Consider the following 19,246-nt stretch of genomic DNA (forward strand, 5'->3'; position numbering starts at 1 on the left):
CCTGGCTAACACGGTGAAACCCCGTCTCTACTAAAAATACAAAAATTAGCTGGGCGTGGTGGGATGTGCCTGTAGTCCCAGCTACTCAGGAGGCTGAGGCAGGAGAATCTCTTGAACCTGGGAGGCGGAGGTTGCAGTGAGCCGAGATCACGCCACTGCACTCCAGCCCGGGTGACAGAGTGAGACTCCACCTCAAAAAATAAAAATAAAAAAGAAAAAATAATAATAAAATAAATAAATAAAAAAGAAAAATAAAAAATAAAAAAGGAAAATATTTTGTAAACATCTACAAGTTAACACGTAACATCAGAATCTGGGCCCAATAATGGGTCAAGCAAAGGCATATCCCCTGGGGAATGTGATGACTCTGAGTGCTCCAGGCTGGCCCTGAAGGGCAGTCCTCCCTTGCTTTATTTCCAAGTGTCAGGCATGTTTTTATAACAGGGTAGAGTTGTCTCTTCTTTTCACATGGATGACCGGATGGTGCTCCCTGAGAGTCGAGAGCTGAGGTTATGTCCATACCTACTGGGGTAGCGGGAACAAATTGCCTAGAAAAGCCACTGAGAGATCTCTATCTACCTGCAGACTCGGTGTATAGTGAAGATTCGGTATGTCCCCTAAAGTTGAAGAAAAGGCAATGGGTATATTCTGTGGGGTGCAATGTGTCTTACTAGGCAATAGCAACACTGATTATGAATGATAGCTCCTACCTCACCCAGGACGCTCGACTCACTGCCACGGGGATTCTACATTTGTTTGGAGAAGTAGAGGTGCAGCTGGAAGAAGAGGAAGTGGGAGCATTATAAAGAGGGTTATAAAAGGTTTTTTGAGCAAGGCAGAGGAAATGAGACTTGGTGGAGCAGGCACAGAAGTCATTGCTGATTCCTGAATAGGGTTCAATATATTGACAATGGCATTGAAAGGGATTAAGAAGGCTGACCCTGAGCAGTCTGCTAGGCTAACCCCTATTTTCCAAAGGAAAGGGGGTGGGCATTGTCAAATTCTCTTGATTAAACACGTTGATTCAGAATGAATGAATTAATGCATTTTGGTTGTTGTGAGAATTAAATGAATGAACACATGGAAAATCAGCACAGTGCTGAGAACAATACATGTTAGACACAAAAACACATGGGAAGCCCCAAAACTAGAGCTGGGGATATGAGAAGCAATGTCCCAAACGTGCCGAAAAACTCCACCCAACCAAAAACCCAAGCATCTAAAGATACGGCATTCATTGGCCACCTTCTCCACCATCACTAGTGCTGTGGCCTCTTTATTTGCAATGGTGCTTTCTCTCTCAGGAATTTCAAGGTTCTTACAAACTTTAAATTACCCAGGGGAAATGAATCCTCACAAGCAAGAGAGCAAAATAAAGTGCCTCAACCAAAATAAACTCCCTCCACCTCTCTGTCTCCCTCTGTGCCAACCCCCTCACCTAAAATAACCCAGGTAAACTCTGCTCGCCTGCTCTGTTGCCGCGCGTGCCAGCCTTGGCTTCACTCCTGTCATCAGCTGACCCAAGATGATTGCTAATGAACCCTGTGCACTCTCATCAGGAGGGTTTCTTTGGAGAAGTCCAGAAAGGTGTTTGAAAAAGGCCAGTGCCTCTTTGTTATTTTAATGACCGCTCTGTGACTTCAACCACTTAGAATCCAAATCCATCCTGTTTGCAGGGAACAGGATTCTCCCGTCGCAATGTCTGATCTTGATGAAGGCTTCTTGACACTTTGGATCTGCTAAGATCACACACAGTATTGGTGGTTATCGGTTTCTTGGGAGAAGCAGCTCCCCTGATGATAAAACTCCCACAGAGAGACCTGACTTCACCAAGACCAAGTTCAAGACAGAGGGATGGCCGTGAGACTTGAGCTGGGATTGCAAGAGCTGCTCTCAACAGTGTGTTCAAAATTCTATAACTGGAGATGATACAGATATGTCCATTTCCAGGTTGCCAGCAGTTATCTGAGAAACCCCAGTACCCTCTGGGTTTGCAACCCTCTGGCCAGTAAGGGGCGCTGTTGATTGAGGGACTGTGGCTGGAAGATATGAGGGGGAAAAGAAGTGACCAGCAGATGTGGTCTGTGTTTCTGGTTCCTTAGAGGCTTCCGTCTTTGGAGGACGATCTGATTAGAGCTGGAAACCTCAAACAAGTGGCTTCAACCCCAGCAGCCTCACTCTGCTATATACTCTCGGAACAGAAACCGATCCCCACGGCAGTCTTTTCTCCGGACAGTGCAGAGGGCTCCGGGCTGCCACAAGAGGCATCACTGTGATTGGTCCAGGCTGCAAACTGCTGCGTGCTTGTCCCATTTTCCTTCACTATTTCGTGTTTATTTATCTCTGACAACGATCGTGGCTGCATCTGATCCTTTCTTGCGGCCATTGTCACTACTCCCCCATACTGAAATCTACCAAGCACTTGGTCTGACAAACTATTAAAATAGTTAACGAAAGTCCTCAAATTGCGTGTGTTGGGGGGGCAGGAGACAGATAGAAAAAATAGAGAAAGAAAATAATCTGAAGATATTGCATTCCATATTTATCCTGCATATGATGGGACCTATATTTGTAATTGCATAATGTATACATATATATATAACATATATCCAAAAAAAAAATGACAAAAAAAATTTCTCCCAGGCCCCATTTTGCTGGAGTTTTAAAGACAAAGTGCCTCTGTGCTAAGACAGGAGCTGGCAGGCACCGTGCCCAAAGGCAGGAGGTTCATTCCCGTGTCGAGCTCTTTCCCTTCAAGCAAGGCCTGTGTTCATGGGAGGGCACTTAGAGACACCCTCAAGCAAGCGCTATAGAAGTGCAAATTATTAATAGACATTATTCCAGTGATGCTCACTTAAAACCTCATTGGCAGCAGATGAAACAGTGGAGGCCTCTTGCCATTTGCTCGGATTTCTCCTGCTGTTCTCCCTCAAACCAGGACTGCAGCAAACATGAGATGTTCGAAAACTCAGCATATCTGCATTTTTTCTGGTTTTATGGGTCAAGGGAGGGAACCCCGGTTTTGAGGGAAAGGTGCATTTTCTTGAGTTGGTGGTGAACAAGTTAAATGAATACTGTACCCCCTTCTTTTTTTGAGGTTATATTTAAAGATAAAAGTGTCCCTATTAACATGCAGATTTGGATATCCATTTGCAAAGAACAGAGTTATTTCAGATGCTGTATGGGAATCCTTTTTGTGCTTGTATCTTTGGGGGCGGAAAGTCCAGCTGCCTCTTCTAAGATTGCCCATAACTCTTCAGATGTCAACAAATCATTGAAAGGTGTCAGAATGGGGGAAATGAAAGATAATTATTCCAGCCGTGGAGAGCTACTTTGAAAGTGAATAGAATCTGTCAGATCGTCTTTTGAAAACGGCAGTTGGCTGCTTGTCTTGGCCATATTAAATGGATATATCTGGAGCCCAGTGAGGTTGTTTGAGATGGCGGTAATCAGCTTAAGTTGGTTTTGGTGGAGAAAAAAAAAAGCACTAGAAACGGGGCAATTACCGAGTTGGCGTGGAACAGACGCCCTGATATGGTGATGCTGGGAGTTTCTATTCAGTCCTTAAAAAAATGGAATCTTACATTCTTTGTGAATGAATAAAGAGCAAAGTCCATAAGGACTTGGTAATTTCCAGATGGGGTGGGTGTGGGGCGGCAGGGGAGCCTTCGAGGGGATCCTGTGGCCTGGATGAGTGCACGGGCCACACTTGGAAGCCAAGACAATTCAGTTTCTTCCCAAGGACTGAACCGGGAACTGGAGGACAGACAGACCTTGGCTGAATGAGATGGATGTGGGGTGTTGATGCCAAAATGAAGCCTCATCTGACTTGGTTCATGTCCCCAAGTGGCACAGCAACAAGGAAGCAATTTTGGACAGATGTCCAGCTTTATATGAGTTGTTCCTGCTTCCCCTTATCCAAAGCCAGAATCTGGGGAACTTGAACTTCCCAGTTTGTGGAAGACACATCAGATCCAATATAGAGAGGGTCAGGAGAGGGATTGCCTGGGCCTTACTTCCCCCAGACCTCAGACCTAGACTTTAGGTGCTCTCCTGGAGCGCAGCTGCGCATAAGGTCTCCAGAAACATAGTCCATGGCTTGCACTGGCCTCACACGCCAGGCCACGCTGAATGCACGATGAAAGAGGTTTTTTCTGTAAGCCCTGTAGTTGTTCTGTGGATAATACAGCTGGAGTTTCATTGTGTTTCTATGTTAGAAGTAAATCTTTAAAATAAATGACAATTTGCCTATTCCTGTTAAAGCATTTCTTCATTTGCTAACACAATGCGAGCCCCCTGTGGTCTGCGCTGCTGGCTCTGGGGGAACAGGGCAAAACAAGCTCTTCAGGTCACAGGAGCTTGGGCCAAATGGCTGGGTGGCTTTGCAGTCCGTGGTACGAGTCTCCATGGCTCCTGACCACAGACACTCGCCTGCCATCAAAACAAGGAAGAGCTTTCCTGCCCCACCTCTCTTTTCATATTTGGGGCCAGTCGGGTGGGGAGAAACCTTTTTACCACATGTGGCCTGTGTACTCCGGTCTGGTGGGGTAGCAAGGTCCTGCTGTGCACAGGTCAGGCCCCAGGTATCCTCCTGCCCTCCACCCAGCCACTGACATTTTAATATTTAGAAAACCTGCCCCAAACAGGCAGCTCTTCCAGCGGGGGACCCTGCTTGCTACCAGGAAGGAGGGTGCATTGGGGGTACCTGACCCTCTGCTGGGTTTCTGCAGAAACATGCCACCCCCTTCAGAGTTTTGGCCAGGGATTGTCAACCTCTTGCCATACCAGTGACCCCTATCACAGGAGAAGCATCTTCTCAGAATTCCAGGGGCTTGGCAAGCGATGTAGCCTGTTTTCCCCGTTTCGCCAATAGATTCTTCATTGTCCTGTCCTCCTCTGCTAAAGGGAAGTGGGGCAGTACAAAATTTTTCTGATTCAACATGTGTGGATTCCACATTAATTCTTTTTTTTTTTTTTTTTTTAAACAGAGTCTCACTCTGTTGCCCAGGCTGGAGTGCAGTGGCGCGATCTCAGCTTACTGCAACCTCTGCCTCCCGGGTTCAAGCAATTCTCCTGCCTCAGCCTCCCGAGTGGCTGGGATTAACAGGCCTGCACCACCACGCCTGGCTAATTTTTGTATTTTTAGCAGAGACGGGGTTTCCCCATGTAGGGCAAGCTGGTCTCGAATTCCTGGCTTCAAGTGATCCGCTCACTTCGGCCTCCCAAAGTGCTGGGATTACAGGCCTGAGCCACCATGCCCAGCATGATTCCACATTAATTCTTACGCACACATTTTTCAGCCCATGGCCAGCCCTGACACACTGGCTTTATCCCATCGGATATAAGATGTAATTGGTCGGCTCACTGACCTGTTTATATTTGTTTATATATTTTTTACTCACCGAGGGTCTCCCTGCAGGGGTCAGTCTTTGGAAGAAGATCCAACGAGGACTCAGAGTGTTGGTACCCAGGCTTGGAAAGGTGAGGCCCCTCTGACAGTTTCTCTACCTCAGCTTTTGTTTTCATTGGTCAATGCCGATATCATTTGGGATGAGCCACTCCTTTGATGGCAGCTTCCTCAGGGTACTGGGCTCTGCACCCAGTGCCCAGGGGCCCCAGTTCTGGTTGGCTGGCCTCTGCCAGCAGTTTCCTGCCTGCCCTTGGGTGAGTTGTTTGCCTCGAATGGCTTCTGGGTGATTTTGAATAAGAATCTCTTTCCCCTTTAAGGCATATAAGAACTTTGGTCACAAGGCAAAACAAAGGAAAGCTCTTTTTGTCAGTGGCTGGGTGGAGGGCAGGAGGACACCCGGGGCCTGACCTGTGCACAGCAGGACCTTGCTACCCCACCAGACCAGAGTACACAGGCTGCATGTGGTAAGAAGGTTTCTCCCCACCCGACTGGCCCCAAATATGAGAATAGAGGTGGGGCAGGAAAGCTCTTCCTTGTTTTGGTGTGAACTTTGTTCACGGGGCCAGGGTCACCTGGGAGCTAGCTCTGGGCATGGCGGGGACCCCATGACCCCATTCTCCTCATTCTATGGCAAACTGCCACACAGTGATAAGTTTCAGAACCATAAAAATGTGGCCAGAAGCAAGGATGTGGACCCAGAGTGTCCCCAGAGCCACCACATTCAAGGTGCAGGAGGGTTTTTACCTAGTTCTGATACCCCAGAGGAGGACAGAGTCCAAAGCCAGCTTATCCTTTTGGGTCACTCATCTCTGCTCAGAGGCCAGAGAGGAGCAGACACAGCCGTCTCCATTGCACAGAGGCTGGGGAGGGGTGAGAGGCTCTGTCTATGGGGCACCAACTCTGCGTGCAGTTAGACATTCAGCACGAGGCATAAAGCCTGTGTCTATGACCCCCTCTGCTGTAATGACAGGGCATTCCTTCAACAGCAAGAATTTGTGTGGGACACTTATACTTCCTGCAAGGCCCATCTTATAAGTTATTGTTTCATCAGTGTATTCATATTATCTGTCCTGAATCTTTTCCTATTTATTAAGAAATATTACTTCTGCACTTGTGGAAAGTTTATTTTTTAAAAAACTTTATCTACTATCTTGACCATTAAACTGTAAAGGTTTCCAAAATGGGAAACATGAGAGAGAGGGGAAAGTGAGATCTCATTTATTCGGGAAACATTTTTCTGAATACTCAATAAAACATTCAAAAACATGGAAGGAGGGCTGACTTAAGAGTCCAAAAAGTTGGATTCTAATCCCGGTCTCACTTTTCTAGCTGTGTGACTTTGGGCAAATTACTCAACCTCTCTGAGCTTCATTCTCTTTCTCTATGGAAAGGAGAGAATAAGATATGCTTCATTTCGTATATTATCCAAATTAGAATGTATGAAAGAAGTTTGTCAAAGGTAAGAGACTGCATGTAGGTAAAACATTGGTATTAGTAATAAAAACAAGATAAACGTACAAAAATGACTTGGGTCATCGTTGCTATGACTTACAGCTGATAATAAAATAGCTATGGGAAAAAAGTCATGTGCTTTCTAGATCACAGACAAATATAATTATATTTTAGTTGCAGAAAATAGAGCCAAACATTCCACTGGCCCCAGGGGCCCTCTCCACCTGCAAGGTGGGAGGACAGCGTCTCATCAGCTCAGGGCCTTTAAAAGCAGTGCTGACCAATTGGAAGGCAGAAGAGTCTCTTTCCTCAGTTTCATTGGTTGCTAGAGGTGTCAGTCATGGCCTGCCCACCCACCGCCACTTAATAGGCTTAAATGGCTGCTGTCTATACCACCTGCTGATAATTTTTGACTGGTTTTCCTAACTTGAAAAGATGAGTGGGGCCCTCTAAATTCTTCTTGTGGGGATTGGAATTGGAAGAGTGAGAGAATCAGTCAAGTGAAGGCAGGTGATACTGCAAAAAGGCCACGTAGGGTGGAGGGTACGGTGGCCCATGAGGGCCACGTGTGAATTACCGGAATGAAGCCAGGAGGATGGAAGAGGAACCCAGGAAGAAATGGAAACACTATCCGGTGAAGGCAGCGGGGGAGGCAGGGGTGTCTCAACACTGAAACCAGCTCCAGCTTTGCCACAAACTGCCCCGGGGAGGGGAGCCCTGTGTCCTTGGCAGGAGACGCCATCCCACGGGCCAGGGTCACCTGGGAGCTGGCTCTGGGCATGGCGGGGTTTTTTTTTTGTCGATTTAATGCCATCTTGTTTAAATAACTGCCTGTTTCTGCCTCAGCATTTACAAGCGAACCTGCCTTTGTTCCATGGCCGTAGATCCCTACCCCAGTCTGCCGTGTTGAAAATGCAGATCAGGGGTGTGGGCCGAGAGTGTGGCTGCTGAAGCACAAACGGGTAACTGAAAACCCGAGCCTACCCAGGTGAGTCCCTGAATCCTCAGAAATACAGACTACACCGTACTGTCCCTTCTGCACGAAGGGCAGTGGACACATAGATTAGCTGTGTAATAATAATAATATAAATATTATAGCAACAATAACAAAACAATAGCTAGATTCGTAGTGCCTAGTATGCAGTAGACACCAGGCTCTGTGTTAAGTGTTTTATATCAGCCCTGTGAGGTAGATAATCCAAGTATTTTACAGAGAAGGAAACTGAAGCCCAGAGATACTAAGTAGCAAAATTCCCCAGCCGGTAAGTGCAGAGCTGGCCATAGCTGAACCTCAGAGCTCAGCTCTTGAGCACTACATTAGATTGGCTTGTATTGTTGCAGAACCAACAAATCACAGACAATTAAAACCCCACAGATTGGGTAAGTCAAATCACTCAGCACTTCCGTATTAGATTTATTTTAGCCACAGACTTCTTTTTTTTTTTTTTTTTTATTATACTTTAGGGTTTTAGGGTACATGTGCACAAGAAGGGGAACATAGCCACAGACTTCTTATGCCATGGTAAGTCCCTGAGGGGAAGGGATTAGTTTTTCTCTTTGGCCGTAACTCCCTCAGCCTTTGGCGTCAACACCTTCTCACAGTGGGCATCCAGGAAGTTTTGCTGGCCAGCTCTTCTTTCCTTCTCCCTTGTAAATTTCATGTCCCCTATTCCAAGGAATATCAGCAGCCTGACAATGAACAGTGACCGGGAAATGTATTTTGAAATTTGTGGTACCCATGGTACTTTAAAGTCCAAAAGGATTATGACTTTTTGGTTTTAAAAAACGCAAATACCACCAAAGGGCATTCTGTAAAAACCAAATCCTCCTCTTTTCATCTTCTGGATGGCATGGCATGCATTCTTCTAGATAATTCTGTTTTTATTTTTACTTTTTTGACACAGGTTCTCACTCCGTTGCCCAGGCTAGACTGCAGTGGCACATCATGGTTCACTGCAGCCTCGACCTCCTGGGCTCAGGTGATCCTCCCACCTCAGCCTCCCAAGTAGCTGGGACTACAGGCATGCTCCACCATGCCTGGCTAATTTTTGTATTTTTTGTAGAGACAGGGTTTTGCCATGTTGCCGAGGCTGGTCTGGAACTCCTGGACTCCAATGATCTGACCACCTTGGGCTCCCAAAGTGCTGTGATTTTAGGTGTGAGCTACTGTGCCCAGCCTCTTCTAGGTAATTTTATATAGAAACATACAGATATAGATGTAGTTATAGGGCATGTTATACATATGGCTCCCCATCATTCTTTTTAACCCATGCACTGTAAGTTATTCAAACAGTGCTCTATTGATGGAAACATAGGTTATCATGTTTCATTTTTGGGAATAATATAATCAACCCTCTTGTACATGTGTTCTTGCACACTTTGAAGGAATAGCTCAGTAGAATATGGTCCCAGAAGTAGAATTCCTGGATCAGAGGGTATAAACATTTTACATGTTGGTAGAGATTATCAAATTACTCTCTACAAAGGTTATTTCAACCTGCTTTACCCCAACAATATATGAGAAGATTTGACCTTGCCCTCACATCCAAAATGTGTATTTTTAAGTTTAATTGGATTCACATATGTCCTTAGCTGGACTTCTTATAGGTCCCAGATTTCCAGGGCTGCATTTGTTTGCATGGTTGACTGTCACCCTGGGAGCAGTTTTCCTGCTGAAATTAACCAAGATTGATGGAAATAATACAATGTGTGCAACAGCTTCCACATTTAAGCATTAAGGCAAAACCAAAATGAAACAAGCTAACAAAACAGAGGTGGAGATTTGTGAGTAAACAGTGAGTGTTTTGCATTCTTCCAAAAATATAAAGTCTAGAAGGTTTTCCGTATGGAAATTTCCACTAGCTTTGATATCCTGGGAATACTTTAAATTTCTACTGAAAATGTCTGGAGGAGTTATATAGATGGTAACTGAAGCCATATCGTCATGTCCTGTTAAATTGATTTACATACCTATCACAAAGTTTGGACTGCCAAGGGCCTGTAGCTCAGTTTACAGTTGGTTAAATATGGCATTTGTGATTTTTTTTTTTTTTTTGAGACAGAATCTCGTTCTGTCACCCACGCTGGAGTGCAGTGGCAGGATCTTGGCTCACTGCAACCTGCACCTCCTGGGTACAAGCGAGTCTCCTGCCTCAGCCTCCCGAGTAGCTGGGATTATAGGTATGCATCACCACGTCTGGCTAATTTTTGTATTTTTAGTAGAGATGGGGTTTCACCATGTTGGCCAGGCTGGTCTCAGACTCCTGACCTCAAGTGATCTGCCTGCCTTGGTCTCCCAAAGTGCTGGGATTACAGGCATGAGCCACCATGCCCAGCTGGCATTTGTGACATTTTTACAAAGAGTTGTTTCCTAGGCTCTGGGTCCAGTTTGTGTTCTCTCAACTAACTGGGAAAAATCAGCTTTCATAATTTCAACCAAACAGCTTCATTTCTAGAAACCCGCCAGTTGTACGTGCGAAGATTACTCCTAAATTAATTGCAAGCAATTAAAATCTTGGGATTAATTGGAACTGAAGCAAAAGGAAAGAAATCATTTTACGATATCAAGCCATCCCTATGACTTTATACTTAAGATACAGCAACTGTGCATTCTCATTTTTTAAAAACAAATGACTATGACTGCTACAGAAATAACAATAGACAATTTTGGCCATTTTCATGCCTCGTGAAGAAAGCTCTACCTCAGAAATAGGAAGAGGATAAGTCCACTAGCAGTGCAGTTTCTAATCCAACTTTGCCAAATAATGGCAAGGGTGAATGCTAAATGGTAATGATGATAATAAATGTTACTTTTTTTTTTTTTGAGACAGAGTCTCACTCTGTCACCCAGGCTGGAGTACAGTGGCTCAATCTCTGCTCACTGCAACCTCCGTCTCCCGGGTTCAAGCGATTCTCCTGCCTCAGTCTCCTAAGTAGCTGGGATTACAGGCATCTGCCACCAAACCAGCCTAATTTTTGTATTTTTAGTAGAGACAGGGTTTCACCATGTTGACCAGGCTGGTCTTGAACTCTTGACCTCAAGTGTTCCACCCGCCTCAGCCTCCCTAAGTGCTGGGATTACAGGCATGAGCCACTGTACCCGGCCAATAAATGTTACTATTATCAAGGGTCAATGTTTATTTAAATGAGTGACTGGTATTCTGGAAGCTGTTTTCCCACTGAAATTCCAGGAGTCATAGAAACAATGTTACCATTATCTGTTATCATTATGGTAAGAGCTTCCATTTATTAAACCCTCACTATATATAAGGCATTATGATAAGCATTTCTCATCTATTTTCCAAATTTAGTTTCTGTGAAGAAGGAAATGTTATCCCTTTTTTACACCTGAGGATGGGTGCTGAGCAGTTAAGTAGTTTGTGTGAGATGACAGGGCTGGCAAAAGTTCACGCAGGAATTCACCCTCCCCTGTCCATCTCCAACAAGGTGCTGCGTGTGTCATATCTCAGGTGGCTCCGGCTGCAAAATGGTCCAATACCTGCTTGCATGGGGAAATCACTGAGAGATTGTATTTTATGAAGCATCCTGTGTGCAAAATGTTTTATGCATAGGAGTGGGTCAGGGTTTCTCGCTCTGAAAAACAAAACAAAGGAATTGGAACAGGTGGAAGGCTTAAGCCGAGCCAGCTTTTTGGTCTGTTCTTCATCATGTCTCAATTTCTATAATGAAATTTTCCCACCAAACAGCCACACAAATGCCTTGGTCGTGGAGACTGAATTGGGTCTTTTCCGGAGAATGACACTTCTTCCATTGAAATGGCCCCTTTCTTGGACAGGGTGCTGGAGTGTGTGTGTGTGTGTGTGTGTCTGTGTGTGTATGTCTGTGTGTGTGTGTGTGTATACTTGTTTGCCTCGTGAAGCGGGCATTCAGGTGGCGCAAGGCTGAGAGTGACTTGTTTGGCTATTTGTGAAGAAGCTGGCAAACTTGGGCCTTCTCCCTGGCAGGGAGGAGAAAGGGCCGCTTGTTTCCGAAATATCAGCAAAAAGGCTGGTGCAGGTGGGGCCCCCATCAGTGAAAAGTTGTTGGAAGCAAAGGCTGCAGGTGCTGCCTCGGGAACACGGACGTGTGCTTCCTGGGTAGGGCGCGGGAGAAAGAGGACTGCCAATCGCCAAATAGAACCACACTGTTGTCCCAGGGGTGAATGAAAAAGATGTTTCAGTGCTGTGGACGGATCTGGATGGTTTGCCACGGAGGACAAAAAGTCTCCTATAAAATTCCATTTACATAGTCCTATCTCACTTGGGCTTTTGGTGACCAGATTCAATTGTGCTGGTGTCCCCTGTGCAGTGTGATATCATAGCTTCAGAGGAAGGCTTTATTTAGAGGTCACACTAGTTTGTCCTGGGGATGTAGTCATTTTTTGTGTCACGGACAATGTTTTACTGTGGAGATATGAGCCAGATGGCTCAGCCACTTGCAGTCCGGAGCTAAACAGTGTCTGTATTGTTGGCGAATAAACAGAATCTATTGTTTGCTGCTCATGAAACTCTAGTGCCCACCACTGTTTAGAGATGAAGTATTTAATAAATTGTTAGGTCTCGCTTAAAGAATCTGTAAAACAACATCTCAGAAGGACACAGGCCTCCAAAAATATAAATCTCATAAAAACAACAAGAACAACAACAACCCTTCTCTCCGGCTTTCCTCCTTCCCCGCCCCCTCCATCTCTTGAGGCCATTCACTCTTACAGTTGTGAAGGCTCTGATTTTGTTTCTTTCCCATGGCAATCCATATGCTAATATGAGCTGTAACCCTTGTGCGGGGCGGTGGGGGGACAACATGATGCTTGTGCTCGGCCCCCTCCAATTTTCTCACACCCTCCAAGCCATGGCTACCTATTTGCCAACACTGAACAGAACAGTGGAGCCTTATGGGGTAGCACGTGTGTCACGGAAATGCGATTTGGGGATGCGCTTCCTCCCTGCTTCCTGAGATGATACCCTGAAGATAAAACGTGTAGTGTCTGGCAATCTCCTCTCACATGCTGAATTGGCCTCACTCAGTGGGGAAATCTGCTCACTCACCCCAAGCAACAACAACAACAACAACAACAACAACAAATAACACCACAGCACAGCAACCTGGAAGGACTGAAAAATATGTGTTTCCTTTTGCAGAATGAGTGTGGAGTGTCACTTTCTGAGCATTTACCACTCTTGGCCTTCCCCATCTTTTTTTTTCCAGCATGCATCTTGTCTTTCTAAATAAAGCACACTTTTCCATTTAACTTCGCCCAGCTGTGGCTGGGTATATTGCAATGTCAGAAGTATTCGTTTCCTGCCTTAATTGCAACCAGAGCCAACCTTGACTGGCAAGGAGAAAGCCACTGACAGGTTTGGGCTGTGTCCAGACCTCCTCAGACTTTCTGTCAGCCAACTGTTTGACAGTATATGCAAATGCATGCAAATGCAGGGACACTGGCCGAACACCTGCAGAAAGTGACCATCTCCACTCAGGCTTGGCCTCCCCTGTAACTGGGGGTTTTGAAATGCTGCTTGGTAGCTTTCTGTCAGTTTATTATGCATTTGTCAGCAGAACGTTGGGCTGATAAAAACACTCCTCTTTGTCCTGAAGAGCCGCAGAGCTCCATGTGGAGCTGCAAGTGCCAGGGCTAGTGGGATGGCTCCTGGCCAGCCCTTGTGAATCCTCCCCTCTGTCTGCAGGACCCGAGCGGCAGCATCCGAACTCTTGTGGGCTTGCCCGCATGGAGGAAGGCCTTCTGTTTCCCTGGGTGTAAAGATGTAGGCTTGATGGTGGGGCAACAGAGCAAAAGGCTGGCTCTCTCTAGCAGCTGGAACTTGGCGACTTTGAGGAATAATATGTCCTGGATTTTCAAAAGCCAAAGGAAAATCTGCCTGGGCTGTCAGGGAATTGGAAAGGGGGAGAGGGCCCGCCACCTCAAGCGGGAATGGAACTGCCAGCCACACACACCCCCTCCAGACTGTGGGAAGACAGCCAGGTGGCGTGACTCTGGCAGCCACTTGCCGCCCGGCCATCTCAGCTCCCATCTGCTCAGGCCTTCTCTCACTTCCCACAACTTCTCTCTTTAAGAGGTGCTAAGACCAGCCCGTCAGCTGCAATTTAAAAGTGTATGTGAGACTTGTGTGTAGTTTTGAGTTTGGCCTTTTTGAAAGTAAGGCAGGTGACCTAAGTATCATGGCTCTAAGACCATGAAGATCGGTGGACCAGACCCAGATTCTGGGGTCTTCCTCGAGCCATCAATGAGGGAGAAGTAAGATAGGGACACTGCAGACTGGTGTCCTGTGTGGTCCTTAAACATTGACCACCAGAACCGGGGGAAGCATTTTGCATTTCTTTGTGCAGCCAGACTTTGGTTCTTCAGAGTAATAAGTCATTTGGGAATGGTTGTGCAAAACAGGCCTTCGAAATCTCCCCATCCTCTCTACTTAGAGGTTGGAAGTGCCTTGAAATCTGGGCAACTTCTTGTGTATTTTTGGGAACCTGAATATACACAACCTAAATATAGGAGCTTGGTGTCTTGAGTATAAATCTATAATCAACTCTGGCAAAAATCTGAGGAGTAAGCAGGTATTGCTCGTAATGAAAAACTGGGCTGGGCATGGTGGCCTGTAATCCCAGCACTTTGGAAGGCCGAGGTGGGAGGATTGATTGAGCCTAGGAGTCAAGACCAACCTGGGCAACTATTTAGCAAGACCACATCTCTATAAAAAGTAAAAAACTTTAGCCAGGTGTGGTGGTGAATGCCTGTAGTAGTCCCAGCTACTAAGGAGGTTGAGATGGGAGGATGGCTTGAGTCCAGGGGATCGAGGCTGCAGTGAGCCATGATCATGCCATTGCACTCTAGCCTGAGTGACATAGTCAGACCCTGTTTTTTTTTTTTTAATAAAAAACAACTGATATCAATGTAGACTGCTGATCCAAGTCATTTATACTCCAAAATGGATTGTTCTTTGGCCTGAGAATCATTTTGCCATTCATGCAACTAACATCAATCAAATAATTGCCTACTGTTTCTTGTATATTAAGAGAAGTGAAAAATCATGGTGAAGTCTCTTGAAATGTTTGACCCTGCAGTCTTTTCTCTCTCTAGAAGGAAGAGGCTGATCTTTGGGCTTTCCAAAAGCTACAGTTCTGGGACCTGGGGGAAAATTGGAGTGCCTGGCTTCCAAGCAGGCATAATGGCTCTCTGCAAGACCAAGTATGTACAAACATCCCTTGAGCAGCCCTGCAAGCCTGATGCTTCACCAATGGGCTCCCGGGCTTCATAACTGCTGAAAATCATGGTGTTGATTATCAGCACAATGACGGTGCCAGGTGCTGCGGAATCAGTGAGTTTTCTAATTATTGCCTTATTGCCAAGGGAGAAAGAGGGCAGCTTAAACTCAGAAATGTATGTATTAGGTGCCTGTTAAGTACCCACAATGAGCATCTGCTGTTATGGATAAACTGAGGCACAGTGGCATCAATAGAAACAACTCAGGGCATACAGCAGACCAAGGCCATTGTTAGCACTAGGACCCCAAAGTCCAGGTGCCAGTGCCTCCACATGCCTCCTCTTAAATATATCACACAGTACGTGCAATAAGAAAAACTCTTGCTGGGACCAAATATCCACAGAAAATCAGAGGGATCTGCATATCAATGATAAAGGTGATTTGAATTAGAAATATAGGAGGCTTCAAAAAGGGACAGAGATGTGATGGAGGAGGCCTCCAATCAGGCCCTCAGTTCCTTTGAGAATCCATGAGACTGATACTGTGTGTGGTTGTCATAACATCACCAAGGAACGAAAGCGGGAATTTCATCAACGGGGATTTTAGACATTTTCCTAACCCCGATGTCTGGCATAAGGGTGATTAGATCCCACTCCTCTGTTCAGAAGGCCAGTGCAATTTCTATGGGTATGGTACCAGTTTTGTTTTACTGATTGGAAAGAGAGTTTGATCATACTAGCTGTAATTCATAATGTATGGGCATCTCTTATGCAAATGAGCCCAGTCTTTGCCTTAAAAAAAAAAAAAAAAGGCCGGAAAGAAATAAAATGCTACATAAATGGGACCGCTTCGTTTCTCTCCTGCTTGTTCTTTCCCTCTTTCTCTCTCTCTCTTTTAAAAAATAAACCGAAGGTAGTTGTATTTAAGCAGCTTTAATGTCCTTTCAGGGCTGCGCACAGGGTTGTGGTCACTCAGGCAGCAGTAACTTTGAAAAAATGACCCGTCTACACCCAAACAATAACAGAATCCCCCTTTTTATGTTGGAAACGCCCACGGCTTTCTGTGCATCTCCAGACTCCCCACGTAGATGCAACTGTTTGACCAGCCTTCTACTGAACAACTTAATTAAGCAAAAGAAAACGTGTCAGTTTCTGCCAACCTCACAAAAACAGAGCTGTGGGGGTAAAAAGGGTCGGCGAATTAACCCACATTCCTGAACGGGTTCACTAAAGCGAGGCCTGGCTTTGCAGCAATGCCAAGGGGAACCGTGCGCTGGGTTGCCATTCAGATTTATCAAGACATATTGTTCTGTAGATCATACTGAACACAATTAAAGCTGCAGTACCTCGGGGGGCTACAGCTCGGGTGTGAGCTTAGCTTAACTTAAAAAAAAAAATCTTGTCACGACACGGTGCCTACCATTGACATTCTGCACAGTTACAGAGACAAAACAGTTCTATCCGACCATATGAAAACAGCAAGTTGTTTTTAGTTTTTTCCCCTCTTTAGTGTCCCTGCCCTCCCTCTTCCCCCGTTTTCCCTCTCCATGAAAGCACATGCAATATGCAAAGCAACTGTATACTCTGCATGCAATTTGTACTAGCCAGACCCAACCCGAATTTAATCCTTTTTTTTTTCTTTTTGTCCTGAGGGCGGGGAAGTGTCCCAGCCTAAATCCTTCTCTGGAAGCTGGGAAAGCAGAGGCCCCAGGAATCCTGTTTCCTAGCCAATTAAATTTAGTTTTCTTTTTTTCTTTTTTTTCAGGCTTGGATTTTGATTTTACTTCCTTTATGTGAAGCCAGGAGGGAGCTTAGCGCCCAGCACTCCGTGCCCCACCCCCACCACATCGCAGCCTCCCGAAGTCACCAGGAAAAGCGGGGGCTTTCAGTGGCAGCCAGAAGGAATTCAGAAACATCACATTTCATTTCGGGACGAATTGGATCAGCACCAGTTTGGTGTTGAGGCCATGAGATTGTGGCATTTTTATCCCAAATTTATCCTCTCTTGGTCTCTCAGTGTGTGTGTCTGTAGGAAGTGTAGAATTATGCTATGAAGAAAGCATCCCACACTCATTCAATTGCATCGTCCCACATTCTGGATCGGGAGACACAGACTCAAGTCAACCTGCAGCTGCCTAATTTTGCAGGGAAGCAGCTATCCTGATGTTTGCAGGTTGGAGGCCTCCAAGTGACACACATCAGGAAGAAATGGGCTCTCCCATCCCAGATGAGCTGAAACACAAACGCTGTTCTGAGGGAACAGTTAGGGATCCTATCTTTCTGAGCCCTTTTCGATGCAAGCAACCATTGATGAAGAAGCATTTATGCTTGATACCTATTGCAGGTGTTCTTCGGTGTGGAGGTGTTGTCAATGAAAGATTCAAAAGTGATTCAATTATCAGAAGACCCTATTTGTTTGCTTTTGACCGGCTTTTGTTTGCTCTGTCACTCAGGGAGAATATAAACAACTTTGGCGAGGTAAGATGGAAAAACATTAGCCCGTATGGAAATGTTCGATGGACAAGTGAGGGGACTTGGCAGAAGTTTGGCTTAGAAGATGAATGAATAGAGCCCCGGGCAGAATGCAATAGTGGCAATAGGCATGCATTCTTTGCAGATGTGCACTGAAGGCTACAGGCTACTGTGTCTTTTTCTTCTGGCTTCTCTCTTGAGCTTCTGACACTGCACAGCAAGTGGGTCGGTGCTCTGAGAGGCTTGAAAAATGCAAAAGTTTACCGTCAACTGGTGGGAATACGTGCAACACATGCATAAGGCAGAGAGCATCAGTGGTGAAATGCAGCCTGCAGTTTCTCTCCGACAGTTATCCAGATAGTTCATCTCAAAATAATGATTTTGCCATCAACACACAGATATTGCAGGCAAAAGCCATCACAATTCAAAAGCTGTAACAAGAATGGCTTATTCTTTTAAGGGTTCCTCGTCCCACTGAGGTGCTCTAAGATCTGGGACTGGCTTATACGTTTATCTTTTTTGCCGAACAATTCAGGCTCCAGAGGGGATTTTTCTTTTTGGTCTGAAGGGTGAAACTTGTCTGGTCAGCAGCTTTTGCAAACTACAGCTGCTCAGTTGAGCTCATTCCTCTGAGGTCTCTGTGCTGCCCCAAAATGGCTCTTCTGGGGCCTGATGGAAAATCTGAGCTGAGAGCTTTAAGTCGACACAATGCCCCAGAGAGACATCCGATCCTCAGGGCGGCGCACCAGCCACCTGGACCCCTTACTCTGCCTGCGGTCCCACTCCTGGCCTTTGCTCTGGGATTCCTGCTCTCTGGGATGCCTGGACTTGTCTCCCTCTGTCCCCAGGATAGGAAGCGTCATTTTTGCCGGGGGCCCAGGGCTGCTCGTTGTGTTTTCAGGGGTTCAAGTCTCCTCTCTACCGCTTCCATACTTCCATACTACCGCTTCCCTGTAGTATGATCTTAGGCAAATTATTTAACCCCCCGTACCTCAGTTTACTCATCTGTAAAAATGGGCTAATAATAGTATCCAACCTCAGGGAGCTGTTGGGAGGCTTAAGTGGGTTAATTTATGCAAAAGACTTAGAACCCTGACTGGTGTACAGTAACAATTATTATCTCCCCTGTTAGTCTTTAAACTCCTTCAAGCCTCCAGCATTGCTTTATTTATTGCAGCAAAAGTTCCAGGAGTAAATAATCCCCAGACTGTCTCCCCTCTGTTGGGTACGGCACAGGGCAGGTGTAGACTTGGCTTGCAAACCTTCCTTCTATTGATGTGGGCTCAATACCCTTGGCTTTCCAACCAAGTCAGAGTGCCAGTCCCTGGAAAGATTTCCCATGACAAATGGCAGCAGGACAAAGGCTGAATTCGGTAAGACCCTTCTTTCACCTTGTTGGTGCTGCAGGGAGAGGGAGGAGGGGCAAAGACCAGAGGCCTTTAGAGCCCAGGGGGACTTAGAGCTGCCTCACGCCCACCGACCCTCCAAGTCCCTCACTCTGCGGTGGGAAATGGGGCTCAGAGACATACAGTGACTCACTTAGGGTCACACAGCAAGGGCTGGGCCTAGAACTCTGTCTTTAACCTCTGGTCTGTTTGTTTTTTTCTGGGAACCATCATCACATTCAGATGGCAAGGTCATACGGAACGCGGCATTCAACACAGCCTCAACTTACGCAAATGTTTCCTTTCATGAAC

General features: G+C 45.9%; 1 long non-coding RNA gene across 1 annotated transcript; it reads left to right on the forward strand.

Moving 5' to 3' along the window:
* Nucleotides 1-7,309: 7,309 nt before the first annotated feature.
* Nucleotides 7,310-18,535, forward strand: LOC129481832 (uncharacterized). The gene is made up of 3 exons (XR_008657526.2): nt 7,310-7,496; nt 14,955-15,192; nt 16,843-18,535. It is a non-coding gene; the product is annotated as an uncharacterized lncRNA (long non-coding RNA).
* Nucleotides 18,536-19,246: the final 711 nt, after the last annotated feature.

This window comes from Symphalangus syndactylus, chromosome 5 (genome assembly GCF_028878055.3).
Source record: "Symphalangus syndactylus isolate Jambi chromosome 5, NHGRI_mSymSyn1-v2.1_pri, whole genome shotgun sequence".
Taxonomy (NCBI): Eukaryota; Metazoa; Chordata; class Mammalia; order Primates; family Hylobatidae; genus Symphalangus; species Symphalangus syndactylus.